The sequence below is a fragment of the Lolium perenne genome, chromosome 4 (assembly GCF_019359855.2).
Source record: "Lolium perenne isolate Kyuss_39 chromosome 4, Kyuss_2.0, whole genome shotgun sequence".
NCBI classification, from domain to species: Eukaryota; Viridiplantae; Streptophyta; class Magnoliopsida; order Poales; family Poaceae; genus Lolium; species Lolium perenne.
In genome coordinates, this window is record NC_067247.2 from 381,832,210 (window position 1) to 381,849,808 (window position 17,599).

A 17,599-nucleotide genomic window follows, 5' to 3' on the forward strand; every position below is an offset into this window, starting at 1 on the left:
ATCAATGAGTGTAACAGAGCCTTTGGTCCCCTGGTTGGTTAGATGGGCCCAGGAATCGACATGCCCAACTATGTCCCAAACGGCTAGTTTTCTCGGGAGGACTATAAAAGCCACCCCTTCTTCTTCTTCGAAGGGGTAGGTTGACTAGTTCCAAAGCATAGGATATTTCATCTCTCTCACTCCATTCTTAACGCTCCAAAATCTTGAGATCTCCCATTTCCCTCAATCAAACTCAAATCCCTTTGGGGAAAAGCAAGATGAGGTCTCGATCTACAATTACACCAAGCCAACACATCATCCACCCTTGATTTTGTTGTGCAAGCTTGTTACTCTTGGGTTTTCGGGAAACCGTAGGCGGCTAGGGTTGCCGGAAGAATATGGGTTGTGGATTTGCTCCGACGAAGAAGTTTGTGGAGGTTTGGAGAATACTGATACGTCTCCAACGTATCTATAATTTCTGATGTTCCATGCTAGTTTTATGACAATACCTACATGTTTTGCTCACACTTTATAATGATTTTATGCATTTTCTGGGACTAACCTATTAACAAGATGCCGAGGTGCCAGTTCCTGTTTTCTGTTGTTTTTGGTTCCAGAAAAGCTGTTCGGGCAATATTCTCGGAATTGGACGAAACGAAAGCCAAACCTTCTATTTTACCGAGACGGACCCAGAACACCGAAGGAGAGACGGAGAGGGGCCAAGGGGGCCCCACACCACCTGGCGGCGCGACCAAGAGGGGGGGCGCGCCCAGCTATGGGTTGGGCCCCTCGGGACCCTCTGACGCCGCCCTTTCGCCTATATATTCCTCGCGACGCGAAAATCCTACATCAATCGATTATATTCCAGAAAGACTCCAGGGGCGCCGCCGCCATCGCGAAACCTAGTTTCGGGGGTCAGAAGTTCCTATTTCGGCACCCTGCCGGGACGGGGATCGACCCCCGGAGCCTTCTCCATCGACGCCACCGCCTCCACCATGCTCCCTGAGTAGTTCCCCCATGGACTACGGGTTCTAGCAGTAGCTAGTTGGTACTCTCTCTCCCATGTACTTCAATACAATGATCTCATGAGTTGCCTTACATGATTGAGATCCATCCGATGTAATCGGTGTTGTGTTTGTTGGGATCCGATGAATTGTTACATTATGATTAGTCTATCTATAAAGTTTATGAAGTTATTGTTGCTGCAATCTTGTTGTGTTTAATGCTTGTCACTAGTGCACGAGTGGCATGATCTTAGATTTAAGCTCTATAATTGTTGCTTAGATTGTATCTACAAGTTGTTTGCACATGTCTATGTCCAGAACCCGAGGCCCCAGAGTGCCCGCAACTGGGATAACTGGAGGGGATGGCTTAGATATGAGGATCACATGTTTTCACCAAGTGTTAATGCTTTGCTCCGGTGCTCTATTAAAAGGAGTACCTTAATTACCAGTAGATTCCCTTGAGGCCCGGCTGCCACCGGCTGGTAGGACAAAAGATGTTATGCAAGTTTCTCATTGCGAGCACGTATGACTATATATGGAAAACATGCCTACATGATTAATAAATTGATGTTCTATCTTAATGCTATTTCAATCCTATCAATTGCCCAACTGTAATTTGTTCACCCAACACTTGTCACTTGTTATTGGAGAGTTACCGCTAGTGTAGATAGCTGGGAACCCCGGTCCATCTTTCATCATCAAATATTCACTCGGTCCTATATGCCATTAGAAGTAGTATCAACTATTTTCTGGTGTCATTGCCTTTGTGTTACTGCTACTGCTACTGCTGCTGTGTTACTGTTACTATTGCTCTCATATTACTGCTGCTTTCACATCACCCCTGTTACTAGTGCTTTTCCAGGTGCAACTGAATTGACAACTCAGTTGTTAAGGCTTATAAGTATTGTTTGTCTCCCCTTGTGTCGAATCAATAAATTTGGGTTTTACTTCCCTCGAAGACTGTTGCGATCCCCTATACTTGTAAGTTATCAAGACTATTTTCTGGCGCCGTTGCCGGGGAGCATAGCTCTACTCATAAGTTCACCTGGGGAGTACACTCTACCTCTCTCTGTTTTTATTTTATTTTGTTTTGCTTAGTTTACTTTTTTCTAGTTTATTTGTGCTTAGTTTATTTCTGTCTAGTATTATTTTGCTTAGTTTACTTTTGTCTAGTTTGTTTTTGTTTTGTTTTATTTTTCTTATATACACGAAAATCCATAAAAATTTGAAAAACCAAAAAATTAAAAACGGTTATTATGGAAGAACCCATAACCTGTATGGAGCTTATAGAATTATATATGAATTATATAGAATCAAGAAAGGGTAAAGTCATGAGTGTCGTGTTAGAAAGATTGAATACAATTGCTAAAATCTTGGTTAAATGCCATGATATAAACTGTTGCTCTAAACAGGATACTTGAAAGTGCATGGAGCCCCCATGTGTGGTTTTGGTAATTAATGACAATCCCTATGGACTAATGTTTGCATTGAGTTATATTTGTAGGAGTTGTCCATAGGCAATTCTTGAACCATATGTTGGCTTCAAGGTTCCAATAAGAAGAATTTGATGAAGGATATCAAGTGTCAAGTATGTCTTGAAGATGAAGATGAAGTGAGCCCTCAAGTTACTTCAAGACATCAACATGATGAAGAATGAAGAAATGAAGTGCAAGTTCAAGATGAGCCAACTCGAATAGTTCATAAGCGAAGCTTGCCATGGAGAAATGAAGTGCAAGTTCAAGATGAGCCATCTCGAAGAGATCCTTTGCTTGAGTCTTGCCATCCATATGGTCATCATGGTTATGTGAAGATGCGCCGAAGAAGAAGCTCTCCCATGGTGGATTATGGGGAGCAATCCACATGGGTGGTCATGGTTATGTGAAGATGCACCGAAGAAAACGCTCTCCCATGGTGGATTATGGGGGAGCAATCCACAAGACTTCGTCAAGCAAGCACAAGCAAGAAAGGCGTTCCATCTTGTTGAGGTCAAGATCGTCGTCATCGAGCTCAAGTGGAATGCGCAAGTATAAGGTTTGCTCTTGATAGGGTTTCTTTCTCACCGGTCTCATAGTGTAGTTGGAGACCGGTTTATAGTTTAGTTGCCGTACTATCAAGAGGGCTCTCGAGTGAGTTACTCGATCGTATCGTTCGGAGAGAGCTCAAACCTTTGCATCCTTGCATCATCTTTCTTGGTTGTTATTTGGACCTTATCCATGTGATGTTTTAGAGCTTGTGCTTATTCTCATGACAAACTCTAGTTCATCGAAAACGGATTTTGCATAGATCACTTGTTGCGTTTTCGAGTTTCGTTCATCATCTTTCTTGGTTGTTATTTGGATCTTATCCATGTGATGATTTAGAGCTTGTGCTTATTCTCATGACAAGCTCTAGTTCATCAAGAATGGTTTTTGCACGGGCAACTTGTTGCATTTTCGAGATTGGAGGTTTTACCGGTATGTCTTTTTTAGATAGGTCAAACCTTTCATCATTTGGTTCTATCCTCCCTTGTTGGACTATGATGGTTTCCTGCATGATCTTGTAAAGCTTGTTCCTAGCTTCAAAACAAGCCCAAGATCATCAAAATCGGAGTCCGGATGCTAAAGTTATGCCCGTTTTAGTTTTGGTGTTTATGCAGTTTGCCAGGCCGGATTATCCAGGCCGGATATTTCGGAAATATCCGGCCCCCTCGAAATCGGCTAAGGACCAGAAGAAAAGCAGCTCTGGACAGGGGCCGGACTTTTGGCCGGATTTTCACCAGGTTTTGTCCCTGAGGCCGGATTATCCGGGGGGGGGGGGGGCGGATTATCCGGCCCTAACTTAGGCCGGATTATCCGGCCCTGGTTTTGCCCAACGGCTCGATTTTCTTGGGGGGTATAAATACCCCCCTTCTTCCTCCTTGGGCTGTTGCTTCTCACACTCTCTCTCTCTCCTACATTGTTGAACTAGGGATGCTGATACGTCTCCGACGTATCGATAATTTCTTATGTTCCATGCCACAATATTGATGATATCTACATGTTTTATGCATACTTTACATCATATTTATGCATTTTCTGGAACTAACCTATTAACAAGATGCCGAAGAGCCAGTTGCTATTTTCTGCTGTTTTTGGTTTCAGAAATCCTAGTAAGGAAATATTCTCGGAATTGGACGAAATCAACGCCCAGGGGCCTATTTTCACACGAAGCTTCCAGAAGACCAAAGAGTCAATGAAGTGGGGCCACGAGGCGGCCAGAGGGTAGGGCGGCGTGGCCCAAGCCCTGGCCGCGCCACCCTGTCTCCTGGGCCCCTCGTGTGGCCCCCTGACCTGCCCTTCCGCCTACAAATAGCCTTCGTCGCGAAACCCCCAGTACCGAGAGCCACGATACGGAAAACCTTCCAGAGACGCCGCCGCCGCCAATCCCATCTCGGGGGATTCAGGAGATCGCCTCCGGCACCCTGCCGGAGAGGGGATTCATCTCCCGGAGGACTCTACACCGCCATGGTCGCCTCCGGAGAGATGAGTGAGTAGTTCACCCCTGGACTATGGGTCCATAGCAGTAGCTAGATGGTTGTCTTCTCCTCATTATGCTTCATTGTCGGATCTTGTGAGCTGCCTAATGATACGTCTCCGACGTATCGATAATTTCTTATGTTCCATGCCACATTATTGATGTTATCTACATGTTTTATGCACACTTTATGTCATATTCGTGCATTTTCTGGAACTAACCTATTAACAAGATGCCGAAGTGCCGATTCTTTTTTTCTGCTGTTTTTGGTTTCAGAAATCCTAGTAAGGAAATATTCTCGGAATTGGACGAAATCAAAGCCCAGGGGCCTATTTTTCCACGAAGCTTCCAGAAGTCCGAAGATGAAACGAAGAGGGGCCACGGGGTGGCCAAACCCTAGGGTGGCGCGGCCCCACCCCTGGCCACGCCGGCCTATGGTCTGGGCCCCTCGCGCCGCCTCTTGACCTACCCTTCCGCCTACTTAAAGCCTCCGTGACGAAACCCCCAGTACCGAGAGCCACGATACGGAAAACCTTCCAGAGACGCCGCCAACGCCGATCCCATCTCGGGGGATCCAGGAGATCGCCTCCGGCACCCTGCCGGAGAGGGGAATCATCTCCCGGAGGACTCTACGCCGCCATGGTCGCCTCCGGTGTGATGAGTGAGTAGTCTACCCCTGGACTATGGGTCCATAGCAGTAGCTAGATGGTTGTCTTCTCCCCATTGTGCTATCATTGTCGGATCTTGTGAGCTGCCTAACATGATCAAGATCATCTATCTGTAATTCTATATGTTGCGTTTGTTGGGATCCGATGAATAGAGAATACTTGTTATGTTGATTATCAAAGTTATATCTACGTGTTGTTTATGATCTTGCATGATTTCCGTTACTAGTAGATGCTCTAGCCAAGTAGATGCTTGTAACTCCAAGAGGGAGTACTTATGCTCGATAGTGGGTTCATGCCTGCATTGACACCTGGGACAGTGACAGAAAGTTCTAAGGTTGTGTTGTGCTGTTGCCACTAGGGATAAAACATTGATGCTATGTCTAAGGATGTAGTTGTTGATTACATTACGCACCATACTTAATGCAATTGTCCGTTGCTTTGCAACTTAATACCGGAGGGTTCGGATGATAACCTGAAGGTGGACTTTTTAGGCATAGATGCAGTTGGATGGCGGTCTATGTACTTTGTCGTAATGCCCAATTAAATCTCACTATACTCATCATGATATGTATGTGCATGGTCATGCTCTCTTTATTTGTCAATTGCCCAACTGTAATTTGTTCACCCAACATGCTGTTTATCTTATGGGAGAGACACCTCTAGTGAACTGTGGACCCCGGTCCAATTCTCTTTACTGAAATACAATCTACTGCAATACTTGTTCTCTTGTTTTTCGCAAACAATCATCTTCCACACAATACGGTTAATCCTTTGTTACAGCAAGCCGGTGAGATTGACAACCTCACTGTTTCGTTGGGGCAAAGTACTTTGGTTGTGTTGTGCAGGTTCCACGTTGGCGCCGGAATCCCTGGTGTTGCGCCGCACTACATCCCGCCGCCATCAACCTTCAACGTGCTTCTTGGCTCCTCCTGGTTCGATAAACCTTGGTTTCTTTCTGAGGGAAAACTTGCTGCTGTGCGCATCATACCTTCCTCTTGGGGTTCCCAACGAACGTGTGAGTTACACGCCATCAAGCATATTTTCTGGCGCCGTTGCCGGGGAGATCAAGACACGCTGCAAGGGGAGTCTCCACTTCTCAATCTCTTTACTTTGTTTTTGTCTTGCTTAGTTTTATTTACTACTTTGTTTGCTGCACTAAATCAAAATACAAAAAAAATTAGTTGCTAGTTTTACTTTATTTGCTATCTTATTCGCTATATCAAAAACACAAAAAAATTAGTTACTTGCATTTACTTTACTTGATTCATCATGTTTCCTTTTAATTTTACCACAAAAGACATACCGGTAGGACATGGGTCTATAGTTGGGAGAAATAATATAGAAGAATTTTTCAATCATGTTAGTACCATTGAAAGTTTTGAAGATAAACACTTGGTAGACCTTGCGCCTACTTATGAAATTGCTGCTGCGCATTTAGTTACTTTGTTGGAAACTAAATTTGTTAATCTTAATCCTATAATCCAACACATGTTTCTCACACTTGGTGATATGGAAGAAGGGGAAAAGAAAGATTTTGTTTTAGAAACCCTTCTTAGAGAATTTGGTGGTCTAGCAAGAGAAGCTAGAAAGGTCTTTGCTAAATTTAATATGCTTGGTTCTCATACTAATTTTGTTAGTCTCCTTGAAAAGATGGACATGGATAGAATAAGATGCACTAATAATATTGATGATGGTGGGGAGATCAAAGCACCAATACCATGTAAACTCTTAGCTATGAATGATGCACTAGAAAATAACTATGCTTGGCTTGCTCCTGAAAATTTGTTTGATGAGAGTAGCACACCTAAGACTAATGAAAAGGGGGATGCTAAAACTTATGTATCAAATATATTATGCCTGGTTGAGAAAACTCCGCACCCCACTGAGAATGCACCATCTTTTGATAATACTTGATACACACTTTCTGCGCCTAGCTGAAAGGCGTTAAAGAAAAGCGCTTATGGGAGACAACCCATGTTTTTACCTACAGTACTTTGTTTTTATTTTGTGTCTTGGAAGTTGTTTACTACTGTAGCAACCTCTCCTTATCTTAGTTTTGTGTTTTGTTGTGCCAAGTTAAGCCTTTGATAGTAAAGTAAGTACTAGATTTGGATTACTGCGCAGTTCCAGATTTCTTTGCTGTCACGAATCTGGGTCTACCTCCCTGTAGGTAGCTCAGAAAATTAAGCCAATTTACGTGCATGATCCTCAGATATGTACGCAACTTTCATTCAATTTGAGCATTTTCATTTGAGCAAGTCTGGTGCCATTTTAAAATTCGTCAATACGAACTGTTCTGTTTTGACAGATTCTGCCTTTTATTTCGCATTGCCTCTTTTGCTATGTTGGATGAATTTCTTTGATCCACTAATGTCCAGTAGCATTATGCAATGTCCAGAAGTGTTAAGAATGATTGTGTCACCTCTGAATATGTTAATTTTTATTGTGCACTAACCCTCTAATGAGTTGTTTCGAGTTTGGTGTGGAGGAAGTTTTCAAGGATCAAGAGAGGAGTATGATGCAACATGATCAAGGAGAGTGAAAGCTCTAAGCTTGGGGATGCCCCGGTGGTTCACCCCTGCATATATTAAGAAGACTCAAGCGTCTAAGCTTGGGGATGCCCAAGGCATCCCCTTCTTCATCGACAACATTATCAGGTTCCTCCCCTGAAACTATATTTTTATTCCATCACATCTTATGTGCTTTTTCTTGGAGCGTCGGTTTGTTTTTGTTTTTTGTTTTGTTTGAATAAAATGGATCCTAGCATTCACTTTATGGGAGAGAGACACGCTCCGCTGTAGCATATGGACAAGTATGTCCTTGGTTTCTACTCATAGTATTCATGGCGAAGTTTCTCCTTCGTTAAATTGTTATATGGTTGGAATTGGAAAATGATACATGTAGTAATTGCTATAAATGTCTTGGGTAATGTGATACTTGGCAATTGTTGTGCTCATGTTTAAGCTCTTGCATCATATGCTTTGCACTCATTAATGAAGAAATACATAGAGCATGCTAAAATTTGGTTTGCATATTTGGTTTCTCTAAGGTCTAGATAATTTCTAGTATTGAGTTTGAACAACAAGGAAGACGGTGTAGAGTCTTATAATGTTTTCAATATGTCTTTTATGTGAGTTTTGCTGCACCGGTTCATCCTTGTGTTTGTTTCAAATAAGTCTTGCTAGCCTAAACCTTGTATCGAGAGGGAATACTTCTCATGCATCCAAAATACTTGAGCCAACCACTATGCCATTTGTGTCCACCATACCTACCTACTACATGGTATTTTCCGCCATTCCAAAGTAAATTGCTTGAGTGCTACCTTTAAAATTCCATCATTCACCTTTGCAATATATAGCTCATGGGACAAATAGCTTAAAAACTATTGTGGTATTGAATATGTAATTATGCACTTTATCTCTTATTAAGTTGCTTGTTGTGCGATAACCATGTTCACTGGGGACGCCATCAACTATTCATTGTTGAATTTCATGTGAGTTGCTATGCATGTCCGTCTTGTCTGAAGTAAGAGAGATCTACCACCCTATGGTTAAGCATGCATATTGTTAGAGAAGAACATTGGGCCGCTAACTAAAGCCATGATCCATGGTGGAAGTTTCAGCTTTTGGACATATATCCTCAATCTCAAATGAGAAAATTATTAATTGTTGTTACATGCTTATGCATAAAAGAGGAGTCCATTATCTGTTGTCTATGTTGTCCCGGTATGGATGTCTAAGTTGAAGAATAATCAATAGCGAGAAATCCAATGCGAGCTTTCTCCTTAGACCTTTGTACAGGCGGCATAGAGGTACCCCTTTGTGACACTTGGTTAAAACAGTGCATTGTGATGATCCGGTAGTCCAAGCTAATTAGGACAAGGTGCGGGCACTATTAGTACACTATGCATGAGGCTTGCAACTTATAAGATATAATTTACATGATGCATATGCTTTATTACTACCGTTGACAAAATTGTTTCATGTTTCCAAAATCAAAGCTCTAGCACAAATATAGCAATCGATGCTTTTCCTCTATGGAGGACCATTCTTTTACTTTCAATGTTGAGTCAGTTCACCTATTTCTCTCCACCTCAAGAAGCAAACACTTGTGTGAACTGTGCATTGATTCCTACATACTTGCTTATTGCACTTATTATATTACTCTATGTTGACAATATCCATGAGATATACATGTTACAAGTTGAAAGCAACCGGTGAAACTTAATCTTCTTTTGTGTTGCTTCAATGCTTTTACTTTGAATTATTGCTTTATGAGTTAACTCTTATGCAAGACTTAATTGATGCTTGTCTTCAAGTGCTATTCATGAAAAGTCTTTGCTTTATGATTCACTTGTTTACTCATGTCATATACATTGTTTTGATCGCTGCATTCACTACATATGCTTTACAAATAGTATGATCAAGATTATGATGGCATGTCACTCCAGAAATTATCTGTGTTATCGTTTTACCTGCTCGGGACGAGCAGAACTAAGCTTGGGGATGCTGATACGTCTCCGACGTATCGATAATTTCTTATGTTCCATGCCACATTATTGATGTTATCTACATGTTTTATGCACACTTTATGTCATATTCGTGCATTTTCTGGAACTAACCTATTAACAAGATGCCGAAGTGCCGATTCTTTGTTTTGCTGTTTTTGGTTTCAGAAATCCTAGTAAGGAAATATTCTCGGAATTGGACGAAATCAAAGCCCAGGGGCCTATTTTTCCACGAAGCTTCCAGAAGTCCGAAGATGAAACGAAGAGGGGCCACGGGGTGGCCAAACCCTAGGGCGGCGCGGCCCCACCCCTGGCCGCGCCGGCCTATGGTCTGGGCTCCTCGCGCCGCCTCTTGACCTACCCTTCCGCCTACTTAAAGTCTCCGTGACGAAACCCCCAGTACCGAGAGCCACGATACGGAAAACCTTCCAGAGACGCCGCCAACGCCGATCCCATCTCGGGGGATCCAGGAGATCGCCTCCGGCACCCTGCCGGAGAGGGGAATCATCTCCCGGAGGACTCTACGCCGCCATGGTCGCCTCCGGTGTGATGAGTGAGTAGTCTACCCCTGGACTATGGGTCCATAGCAGTAGCTAGATGGTTGTCTTCTCCCCATTGTGCTATCATTGTCGGATCTTGTGAGCTGCCTAACATGATCAAGATCATCTATCTGTAATTCTATATGTTGCGTTTGTTGGGATCCGATGAATAGAGAATACTTGTTATGTTGATTATCAAAGTTATATCTACGTGTTGTTTATGATCTTGCATGCTTTCCGTTACTAGTAGATGCTCTGGCCAAGTAGATGCTTGTAACTCCAAGAGGGAGTACTTATGCTCGATAGTGGGTTCATGCCTGCATTGACACAGGGACAAAGGATGAAAGTTCTAAGGTTGTGTTGTGTTGCCACTAGGGATAAAACATTGATGCTATGTCTAAGGATGTAGTTGTTGATTACATTACGCACCATACTTAATGCAATTGTCTGTTGCTTTGCAACTTAATACCGGAGGGTTCGGATGATAACCTCGAAGGTGGACTTTTAGGCATAGATGCGGTTGGATGGCGGTCTATGTACTTTGTCGTAATGCCCAATTAAATCTCACTATACTCATCATGATATGTATGTGCATGGTCATGCTCTCTTTATTTGTCAATTGCCCAACTGTAATTTGTTCACCCAACATGCTGTTTATCTTATGGGAGAGACACCTCTAGTGAACTGTGGACCCCGGTCCAATTCTCTTTACTGAAATACAATCTACTGCAATACTTGTTCTACTGTTTTCTGCAAACAATCATCTTCCACACAATACGGTTAATCCTTTGTTACAGCAAGCCGGTGAGACTGACAACCTCACTGTTTCGTTGGGGCAAAGTATTTTGGTTGTGTTGTGCAGGTTCCACGTTGGCGCCGGAATCCCTGGTGTTGCGCCGCACTACATCCCGCCGCCATCAACCTTCAACATGCTTCTTGGCTCCTCCTGGTTCGATAAACCTTGGTTTCTTTCTGAGGGAAAACTTGCTGCTGTGCGCATCATACCTTCCTCTTGGGGTTCCCAACGAACGTGTGAGTTACAAGCCATCACCTAACATGATCAAGATCATCTATCTGTAATGCTATATGTTGTGTTTGTTGGGATCCGATGGATAGAGAATACTATGTTATGTTGATTATCAATCTATTATCTATGTGTTGTTTATGATCTTGCATGCTCTCCGTTATTAGTAGAGGCTCTGGCCAAGTTTTTACTCTTAACTCCAAGAGGGAGTATTTATGCTCGATAGTGGGTTCATGTCTCCGTGAATCTGGGGAAGTGACAGAAACCTCTAAGGTTATGGATGTACTGTTGCCACTAGGGATAAAACATTGATGCTATGTTCGAGGATGTAGTTATTGATTACATTACGCGCAATACTTAATGCAATTGTCTGCTGTTAGCAACTTAATACTGGAAGGGGTTCGGATGATAACCTGAAGGTGGACTTTTTAGGCATAGATGCATGCTGGATAGCGGTCTATGTACTTTGTCGTAATGCCCAATTAAATCTCACTATACTCATCATAATATGTATGTGCATGGTCATGCCCTCTCTATTTGTCAATTTCCCAACTGTAATTTGTTCACCCAACATGCTATTTATCTTATGGGAGAGACACCTCTAGTGAACTGTGGACCCCGGTCCATTCTTTATACTGAAATACAATCTACTGCAATTGTTCTACTGTTTTCTGCAAACAATCATCATCCACACTATACATCTAATCCTTTGTTACAGCAAGCCGGTGAGATTGACAACCTCACTGTTTCGTTGGGGCAAAGTACTTGGTTTGTGCTGTGCAGGTTCCACGTTGGCGCCGGAATCCCTGGTGTTGCGCCGCACTACATCTCGCCGCCATCAACCTTCAACGTGCTTCTTGGCTCCTACTGGTTCGATTAAACCTTGGTTTCATACTGAGGGAAAACTTGCCGCTGTACGCATCACACCTTCCTCTTGGGGTTCCCAACGGTCGCGTGTTGTACGCGTATCAAGACTGTTTTCTGGCGCCGTTGCTGGGGAGATCAAGACACGCTGCAAGGGGAGTCTCCACATCCCAATCTCTTTACTTTGTTTTTGTCTTGCTTTATTTTATTTACTACTTTGTTTGCTGCACTAAATCAAAACACTAAAAAATTAGTTGCTAGTTTTACTTTATTTGCTATCTTGTTTGCACTCTATATCGAAAATACAAAAAAATTAGTTACTTGCATTTTACTTTTGTTACCATGTCTAGTTCTGCACTTGTTACTTCTTCACCTGAAGAATTAGTCTTCACTTTTAAACAAGGGGATGAGGAGAGTTTTAAAGATGCTTGGTCCAGAATTTTTACTTCTTATCGTAAAACTGAACCTCAAATGACTCTAAGTTTGCTCCTTAGTAATTTTTATTTTGGTCTTATGATTCGCTATAGATATGCCTTGGATGCTTTAGTGGGAGGAGATTTCCTTCATTGCAATGGGGATCAAGCTTTTAATGCCATAAAGAAGTTGGTTGCGTCACATGATTCAGCTAATAACTTTGATTCAGCTCTTATTAGCATTTATAATAGATTAAACAATCTTGAGACAAGTGCATCTCGCTTGAATGACAACTATCGCTATGTTCATAACCGTCTTGAACAAGTTTTAGTGAACTCTGAACCTTCATTATGGGATCCTACTGTTAAAATTGTTATCGGTGATCAAACTCTTCATGCCAATTGTGATATTATGTCTGAATTTTGCCTTATGCCTAAGAGTATTCATGAATCTTTGCAACTTTGGGGATTCGTTGAAGGAGGAGAAGAAATAACTCTTATTGATAACTCTGTTATAATTCCTAAGGGAATAGCCGCAGGTGTGCATACAACCATTCTTGGAAGAACAATATCCATTGATTATCTTGTTATCGAATGTGTAGGAACAGGACAAATCATACTCGGAAGATCCCTGCTGAAACTATTGGGAGCAGTCATAGATATGGGAGAAGGCACCCTAAAATTCACCTCTACACCGGGGGGAAGACATGTATTCCCTAAATCAAAGAGTAAGAAAAAGAACAAGAAAGGTAAGGGAAAAGCCCAAGGTAATGTTGATACACCATCTCTTGATAATACTTGATATACACTTTCTGCGCCTAGCTGAAAGGCGTTAAAGAAAAGCGCTTATGGGAGACAACCCATGTTTTTACTACAGTACCTTTATTTTTATTTTGTGTCTTGGAAGTTGTTTACTACTGTAGCAACCTCTCCTTATCTTAGTTTTGTGCATTGTTGTGCCAAGTAAAGTCGTTGATAGTAAGGTTCATACTAGATTTGGATTACTGCGCAGAAACAGATTTCTTTGCTGTCAGGAATCTGGGCAAAATTCTCTGTAGGTAACTCAGAAAATTATGCCAATTTACGTGAGTGATCCTCAGATATGTACGCAACTTTCATTCAATTTGAGCATTTTCATTTGAGCAAGTCTGGTGCCTCAATAAAATTCGTCTTTACGAACTGTTCTGTTTTGACAGATTCTGCCTTTTATTTCGCATTGCCTGTTTTGATATGCTCGATGGATATTTCGATTCCGTTGACTTTTAGTAGCTTTGTGCAATGTACAGAAGTGTTAAGAATTATTATGTCACCTCTGAACATGTATATTTTGATTGTGCATTAACCCTCTAATGAGTTGTTTTGAGTTTGGTGTGGAGGAAGTTTTCAAGGATCAAGAGAGGGAGATGATACAACATGATCAAGGAGAGTGAAAGCTCTAAGCTTGGGGATGCCCCGGTGGTTCAACCCTGCATATATCAAGAAGACTCAAGCGTCTAAGCTTGGGGATGCCCAAGGCATCCCCTTCTTCATCGACAACATTATCAGGTTCCTCCCCTGAAACTATATTTTTATTCCATCACATCTTATGTGCTTTGCTTGGAGCGTCGGTTTGTTTTTGTTTTTGTTTTGTTTGAATAAAATGGATCCTAGAATTCTTTGTGTGGGAGAGAGACACGCTCCGCTGTTGCATATGGACAAGTATGTCCTTAGGCTTTACTCATAATATTCATAGCGAAGTTTCTTCTTCGTTAAATTGTTGTATGGTTGGAAACGGGAAATGTTGCATGTGGTAGTGTATAATAAAATACTTGTAGAACATTGAGCTTTGATAACTTGATTCTTTGCAAATGTTTTGAGATATTTAGATGGTAAGGCTTGCTGGATAAATAAGTTAAAATTAGTAGTGGATTGTTGTCTTTAAGCTTGTGCCGTACTACAAACTCTATTTAAATAGTTGAAGGCGTAGTTGGACTTGATAGCTTTCCATGTCTGAGAGTTCATCGTAATAACTAAGTTGTGCTGAAGGTCGAGGGAGCTAGCGGGGTACTTGTGCCACCGTGAACGGCCCTCCTTGGAGTAAATTTTAATCACGCTCTTAATGATGAACCTGCTAGTTGTTTGCAATAAGCTTGTGAGTTCTTTTTGACTAATGTTAAGCTACGGTTTTTGGCACTTCCACCATCCAAATTTGCTAGCCTCTTCGGTACTGTGCATTGCCTTTTGCTCACATTGAGAAATGTGCATACTTCGCCGGTACATCCAAACCCGTGGGAGAACTTTCTCTTGTTCTCCTACACATAAGCCCATACATCTCCTCAAAACAGCCACCATACCTACCTACCACAGCATTTCCATAGCTGTTCCGAGATATATTGCCATGCAACATCCATTTTACATTACATGCCATGTTGTCATTTATTATTTATATATTGCTTTGCATGATCATATACAGCTGATGTGTGGTTTACCCATGTTACGCTAGATGATTGCACATCCTGCTACACTGGCAGAGGCATACAGTTTCATACATCATGTTTCATTCATTATGAGTTATTTGTACCAAAAAGTGTGTTGTCATATTAGGATGTTGCCCCTAAAAATGAAAAGAGCCGTGGAGGCCATCAAAAAGAAAAAAAATGAAAAGAAAGAAAAAATGAAAAGAAAGAAAAAAGAAAAAAAGAAAAAAGGAAAAAAAAGAGAATAAAGAAAAAGGGGGCAGCATTACTATCTTTTATCCACACTTGTGCTCATGTTTTAGCATCCGCATTATTCATAGTCATCATTTGTGCTCATGTTTAGCACCTACACTCATATGAGAGAGTTTTCATGTTTTACTAGTATAACTATGTGGGGAATTTACACTATAGAACTTGGGTTGTATATTCCAATGATGAGCCTCCTCAAAAGTGCTCTAGGTCTTCGTGAGCAACCAAGTTGGATGCACCCCCACTAGTTCCATTGGAGAGCTTTCATACACATATAGCTCTATGTGCATCCGTTGCATGGCAATCCCTACTCCTTGCATAGCTTCGATCATAAGGCTTCCTCTTGTCTAATGGTCATTTACAGCTTTGCAAGCCTTTCTTCCATTTGGCCTTCCAAACCCCCATTAACGTTCTTTATGCCATAACATCCTGGTGCTAATACCAAATGCTTGCGCTCACCGGTTGAGTAGACTTCGAAACAGTTGATTCATGACGTTCATGTTTATGTTTACTTGACTGAATCCTTCTTATGTTGTGAAAATTTACTTGATGCTTGGAATGAAGGATAGAACTTCTATGCTGAATACTTAATACATCTTTAATGAACTTTGTACGGTTGCATGTCTTTAAAGCAATAGTTCATGAAAACTTCTAGCTTGTTTAACTCTTGCATTATCATCTCTTATATCAATATAGATACTTGCTTTGAATGATTTGATCTCAGCTCATATGCTTACAATAGTATGATCAAGGTTATGATGGCATGTCACTCCAGAAATTATCTTTGTTATCGTTTACACTGGGACGACGAGAAACTAAGCTTGGGGATGCTGATACGTCTCCGACGTATCGCTAATTTCTTATGTTCCATGCCACATTATTGATGATATCTACATGTTTTATGCATACTTTACATCATATTTATGCATTTTCTGGAACTAACCTATTAACAAGATGCCGAAGAGCCAGTTGTTGTTTTCTGCTGTTTTTGGTTTCAGAAATCCTAGTAAGGAAATATTCTCGGAATTGGACGAAATCAACGCCCAGGGGCCTATTTTCACACGAAGCTTCCAGAAGACCGAAGAGTCAACGAAGTGGGGCCACGAGGCGGCCAAAGGGTAGGGCGGCGCGCCCCAAGCCCTGGCCGCGCCACCCTGTCTCCTGGGCCCCTCGTGTGGCCCCCTGACCTGCCCTTCCGCCTACAAATAGCCTTCGTCGCGAAACCCCCAATACCGAGAGCCACGATGCGGAAAACCTTCCAGAGACGCCGCCGCCGCCAATCCCATCTCGGGGGATTCAGGAGATCGCCTCCGGCACCCTGCCGGAGAGGGGATTCATCTCCCGGAGGACTCTACACCGCCATGGTCGCCTCCGGAGTGATGAGTGAGTAGTTCACCCCTGGACTATGGGTCCATAGCAGTAGCTAGATGGTTGTCTTCTCCTCATTATGCTTCATTGTTGGATCTTGTGAGCTGCCTAACATGATCAAGATCATCTATCTGTAATGCTATATGTTGTGTTTGTTGGGATCCGATGGATAGAGAATACTATGTTATGTTGATTATCAATCTATTATCTATGTGTTGTTTATGATCTTGCATGCTCTCCGTTATTAGTAGAGGCCCTGGCCAAGTTTTTACTCTTAACTCCAAGAGGGAGTATTTATGCTCGATAGTGGGTTCATGTCTCCGTGAATCTGGGGGAGTGATAGAAACCTCTAAGGTTATGGATGTACTGTTGCCACTAGGGATAAAACATTGATGCTATGTCCGAGGATGTAGTTATTGATTACATTACGCGCAATACTTAATGCAATTGTCTGTTGTTAGCAACTTAATACTGGAAGGGGTTCGGATGATAACCTGAAGGTGGACTTTTTAGGCATAGATGCATGCTGGATAGCGGTCTATGTACTTTGTCGTAATGCCCAATTAAATCTCACTATACTCATCATAATATGTATGTGCATGGTCATGCCCTCTCTATTTGTCAATTGCCCAACTGTAATTTGTTCACCCAACATGCTATTTATCTTATGGGAGAGACACCTCTAGTGAACTGTGGACCCCGGTCCATTCTTTATACTGAAATACAATCTACTGCAATTGTTCTACTATTTTCTGCAAACAATCATCATCCACACTATACATCTAATCATTTGTTACAGCAAGCTGGTGAGATTGACAACCTAACTGTTTCGTTGGGGCAAAGTACTTGGTTTGTGCTGTGCAGGTTCCACGTTGGCGCCGGAATCCCTGGTGTTGCGCCGCACTACATCTCGCCGCCATCAACCTTCAACGTGCTTCTTGGCTCCTACTGGTTCGATTAAACCTTGGTTTCATACTGATGGAAAACTTGCCGCTGTACGCATCACACCTTCCTCTTGGGGTTCCCAACGGTCGCG